Source organism: Callionymus lyra, chromosome 9 (genome assembly GCF_982586985.1).
Source record: "Callionymus lyra chromosome 9, fCalLyr1.hap1.1, whole genome shotgun sequence".
NCBI classification, from domain to species: Eukaryota; Metazoa; Chordata; class Actinopteri; order Syngnathiformes; family Callionymidae; genus Callionymus; species Callionymus lyra.
In genome coordinates, this window is record NC_141826.1 from 10,105,299 (window position 1) to 10,111,298 (window position 6,000).

The window sequence follows — 6,000 nt, forward strand, 5'->3', positions numbered from 1 at the left end:
CTCTCGCTCTCTCTTTCTCACTGTCAGTTCTCGCTCAGCCCTTGTGGGGCACTAAAAGTCGTTTCCTGAGCCAGGAATACATCAAGGGCCAGGAATATATAAGCAGGGGAGCAGCGGCCAGGGGTCCAGGAAAGCATAACTGGTGACTTAAGTAAATACTAGACCCGGGGATTAGTCGTTTTTTTGCCACCTATAAAAGCAAGACAGGTATGCCAGGAGCAGCTAATGACCACTCGCGCCGACTTTGCCCCGGATTGTTTCACGCCCGCCGGACAAAGAGGACGTTTCAACACGTTGACTTTATGGAGGAAAAGCTTAAAAAAAGAGACTTTACTTAAGTGAACAATCGCCGCTTTCCTTCCCTGACATTTGAGCAATATTAAAGTGATCGGTGGGTGCAGAGGAGGGGGTACATTTTTTGGCACGAGACCCCCAAGTTCATGCGTCCATTTATAATCTAAATGAATAGCTTATTGGTGTAAAAGAAAGGGCAAGAATGCTCCAGCAACCCTTGGAGTTTTTCTGTGTAGAGTTGCTAGTGTGGGTTTCCTAGAGCCACTCTGGTTTCCTCCCACAGACCAAGACCCGAATTGTTAATTTAGGCCCCTTCACCTGTATCTACGTGGTCCTAATAGGGACAGAGTAAAACTATAAAAAGGGTTTATATGTTCTGTTTCTGTGTATATTTTCTCTGCTTCATATATTATTTTATTTATTTATCTTGCTTATATGTCCTCAAAATGGATAGAAACAAGTACTTTTAGTTATATTTGTAATAATAAATTAAATCGTTAACATTAAAATATGAAGTCAGGGTATGAATACACAGTTTCCAAGAATACAAGTTTTCCCATCATATCAATAATGTTTGGTTCGTCCCTTCTGTCTCAGATCGTGGTAGTTCTGTTTAAATTAATAAAAAAAAGTACGATAAGTAGTCACTATTGGTCAAACTAAATATTTTTCTTAAACAGAGTTGGTGCTTCAACAGTCCCCAGAACAATTATTGAAAACTTTTCCTTTTGCAAATTAAAGTCATGTTTCCAAAGATTTTACAAAATATTGTATCAAAGTTTTTGTCAGTGATATCTTCTGCTAGTATTATTTTGGGGCTAAACTATATATAATGGGGTGCATTAGGGTTTTTGCCAAAAGAAAGGGTGATTTTTATATTTTAATTACATTTATTTTTAAAACAATCTTTAATATGGAATGAAGTCAAACGACCTCCCTGGCTTCCTGAAATACATATGCAGTGGAGGAGGTCGTTGACCTTGACCCGGAGACAACACAATGGAATTACTTGGCAAAAATGTGTCAGAATATAAGTGCATATAAAATGTGGTTTTAAAAATAAATGAAATTAAAATTGCATACTATTTAAATCACACTTTCATCTAGAAAAATCTCTCATGCACGCCATCGCATGTAATTTAGTCCCAAAATAATACTTGCAGAATATATCACAGACAAACTCTGCTATACGGGTTAGTCCATTCTTTTGAAATATCCATTTTATCTATAAAATAGTTATTTAAGAATTGTTTAGGGCACCAGCTCTGTTTCAAAACCTTTAGTTTAACATGAGATTTAGAAAACAAAAAATAAATGATACAAGAACTATGTATCTTACTGGATTTTATCCATTTTTAAGAAAAATCTGTCTGTTTATCGAAGTATTTGAATCTTTGTTCACCCTTTCAGCAAGAAAACTGCCTCATCATTCATCCGTTCTTTTTCTTTGGTGTCAAATCCGTTCATCTTAAGAAAAACAAAAGAATCTGTTTATTTTTAAAACATGTTCTGGAGCAAATCTGTGCGTCGCCGTTGATGCTGGAGCTCATTTAGACTTTCTCTTTCACTCTCCGTTTTCTGGTGGTGGATTGTGAAATGAGAAGAATTCTTTTTCTTCTGCTGCGGTCGCGGCCGCCGCATTTGTTTCCAATCTTTGACGGATTCTGGAGGAGAGACACTCGAGAGAGAGAGTGGAGAGAGTTCTCTCTCCTCTGTTGGTTCAGGTCCAAACAAAGCTGCCTCGTCGTGCATTGTGAAGAGATTGTTAACTTTTCATGGAGCCCATGTGCAAGTGATTTAGCTGTAAACTGCAGTAATTGTAACACGGCGAGAGCACGGAGCAGATTGGCCTCGTTGTTTTTTCTTCGGGGGTCACCACAGGCTTATCTCAATATTTAGCGTCTCGCCTGATTGACTTATCATATCACATTTGCAGTTAAGAGCTGAGTGATGTCAACAAATGTAACCGGAGAGCATGAAATGTTACTTTAAATCACGGGCAAAGGAAGGTTCTAGACACGACCCGCCGAGACCCGACTTCTTAAAATGCGTGACATTTATGACGGCTGTAGCCGTGTAAGACAAAAAACGCTGTTAAAAAATTCACCGCCGCGGTGTGACCTATCTTGAAGCCACTTCCTGCTAACTGGAGTGACACACACTCAGACACACACAGTTGCTCCTGAGGTGCAAATGGTTTGTCTTTACGCATCAGTGGCACCAACACTGCTCCTTCACCTCCTCTCCTCTCTGTCTGCTCCTTCTTGACTCTGTCCGTCAAATCTCCACCTCCGTCACCTCCTCCTCCTCTTCACACGTCGCCCTCTCTGGCCATAATTCCTCTCTTTGACCTCCGGTCATCCGTCTTCCCTTCTCTTACTGTCTCGCTGTGGGTTTTCTTTTTTACACTGGTCAGTAGTTAGCCAACTTTAGACTTTACCAACAGAGGCTTGGGGGCCAGAAGCTGCCCGGACAAATGCTCACAGGGGCCCCGACAAATGTCAAGGCTGTGACGTTTGAATCAATTATATCTTGTTTGTCAAAACTTGATGTTATTGTTGAAAAAAAAGAAGAAAAAAACATGTTTAATCTCAATGTTTTCCCAGAAGGGTTCAGCTAAGAATGAGCCAAAATGATAATGATTTTGAGAGAGAAAAGATTGTTATTCTATGTTAATCTTTGTATCCTTTTCTCTGTGTTATTTCATTTGATCCATGTTCTTTATATTTGCACTTTGTCATCCCTTGCACTTTGTTATTTTTATTTGCACTTTGTTCTTGTTCTTGTTTTAATGAGATTATCGTAGCTAACCCAATTTCCCGAAGGAGACCTCCATAAAGTCTATTTTATCTAATCTAATCTAAAATACTAATTCCCATATGAGTTCTTAAACCTGGTGTTATCTCTGGGTCAAGTTGACCCAACACTTCATATGTATTCCTTAAGGCCAGGGAGGTCGTTCACCTTGACCCAGAGACGACACAAGGGATACCTCAAACACATTTGTTTTGGGGCCTCTGGGTCAAGGTGACCCGGAGACAACACAAGGGTTAAATGCATTCTCACCTTAAGATCAAGATGAAGAAGCTTTGTAAGAAGCTCTTAGTGGACTTTGGCAGCCCCTTCATAAGGTGGAGCCTCTCTGTGTTAAGTTATTGATGTTATTTTATGTGTAGTTGTTAGAAATCCCATATGTATGTTTTACACGGTTTATTGGAGTGGAAATCGTTAAGTTATAGTACCTTTTCTAATTTCGTTATAACCTTCCTATGCCCTTGAACGCATCACTGGCGTAAGACAATAATTGCTTCAATGGTTGTTCATATGTCTTCTATGCATATATGATTCGCATATGATTGCACACATGATTTATTTTAGTGTTTAAATGCAAAAGGGTGACGTAAATGTTGTTCCTGGATCAATTAGACTCACAATTATTATTCAATGTTTAATGCTTAAGTCATAGTAGTACTATAAAGACACTTTAAGTAACCTAAATGTGTAATTCAATGAAATGTTTGTTATGAGTTTTTTTTTTTTATTTGTAAAAGGGGAGGATATAAATGACCCTGACGTGGATTAATCACTGACCATTTTGGTCGCAAAGAAGTCGGTGAGTCAACTCCATCTTAAAATTCCTCCTTCTGGGACAAGGAACCAATTTTTATTTTGTTCCGAATAACATTTTAGATCCAAAAAGCTTTTGAAGATTTCTCCATCCCTGTGCTGCACATTGAGCTCACGCTTGTGTATGCTGTTCTACTGCAAATGCTGATTAATACATAAAATAAATGCATATAAATGTAAAAAACAAATCCGAGCATGGAGTTTTTACTTGTAAATTACTTTTAACTTACTTGTGAATTGGTCTGGAAATGTCAACTTCTTCATTTTATGATAAAAGTTTATGGAATTAACATATTTGTTTCATATAATGAGTTTGTATGATATTTTTTTAATTATTTTATTCCTTGTATCCTTCATCTAATAAATACTATAACACTCACTCACCACCCCAAAAACATTTGGAACATATTGTTTTATATTGTTAGTTTTATATTACACTGAATTCATCTGAAGGAATAATAAAATATGCAATGTTGCAATTTTTTCTGTGTTTAGCTCTCCTTTTTTCAAGATGATTTTAACGCCATTTAAATATGGATCATAAATAAACTTTGCAATCATATAAATATAATTTAAAGCTTTTTTGCTTCAAAATACTCTTACTATTTTACTTTGAGGGACAACAAATAGCAAAATTATACATGAAACTTTAACAAGTGAACTTGTAATTATTTACACATAGAAACATTTCCACGTGATCATTTTTCATATTTTCTACCACATGAGGTCCGCATAGATTATGGTTGGATTAGATTAAATAGACTTTATTAAATTAAGGTTAATACTCACCAGGTTACAGGTCATATTTCAGTGTTAGTTTCACCTAAGATGATTGAGATAAGTTTGTAGCGTCTGAACCACGTGGCAGCATCGACAGGAATCTTTAGATCTTCCTCTGAGATATTTTAAAAAGCAAATACGGCAGTTTCGTTTCAGGGGGTTTCTTCCAAATTGTCCGAGATCCTGCCTGCGGACGTCAATCTCACTCGCTCGTTTTTTTTTTGCCGATCTAATTTGACGTCTCTTGACTGACGCGTGCGGCCCCCCGGAAGCCATGAAGTTATCAGAACCGCCGGGGCGTCAAGCGTGAAGCAACCAAAAAGCCTACAAGTGATTAAAACCCTTCAACTTGGGGGCGAGTTCATCACCATCATTAGTCTTTTTCGTGTCCCACCTTCTGGCTGTAAAAAAACCCACAGAGTGGAACCCTCGGCGGCCCTTAATAATATTCACTCTGATACATTAGCCGGTGAATGATCGGGGCGCAGCCCCGGTCCCTAATTGCTTTCTTCTTGTAAAGTCTCAATTCATTTTTGCTGAGGAGACACAGAGATGCTCTCGAGGTGCTACACACACACATGAACCGACACACACGTTTACACACCACCCCACCTTGCCACTGCTGTTTTATGATGGATGGGGCTGAGGATGCATGGGGGTGGGAGTCGGAGGCGGGGTGGTGGGGGGGGGGTAGCACATGAGAGTGTGTGTTGGAAGGGAAAGAAAAAAGAAGAGCTGAGCTGAGGAGCTCTGATTAACGACACGGAGAAGGGGTCCCAGAGGAGCTGGGGGGGGGAAGAGCGGAACTATCTCGGGCCAGCTGAGAGAGGGAGTGAGCGGGGAAGAAGAAGGTGGCATAAAAACAGAGGGAGAAAGTGGAGGGAAGGGAGATGGGAGGACGAGGGAGGAGGGGGGGGGTCAGTTTTCTTTTCATGTGTTTCATTAGAGGAGCTCCTCAAACACACACACACCCAGCTCTGCATATCCGTCATCATCATTGGCAACTATAAGCTTTATCCCCATTAGCTGCCCCGCCGCACAACACTCTACCTCGCGCCCCCGAACCACGACACGCATCCGATTAAATCTTCTCTCCGCCACGGCGCTCCGGGGCTTCTGTCCACGGCGCTGTCAGAGCGAGGTGTGTGTTGCCAGAGCGGAGGGCCATCACCTCGCTCTGATTGCACATGAGAGTGGAGGTAATGGGAGTGTAATAGCACCTTAAGTACCCTCGCTTCCCTCTGACACGGCCCGGCGTTGCATTACCGCTATCGGTATGTTTCGGGGGAAAGGTTCTTG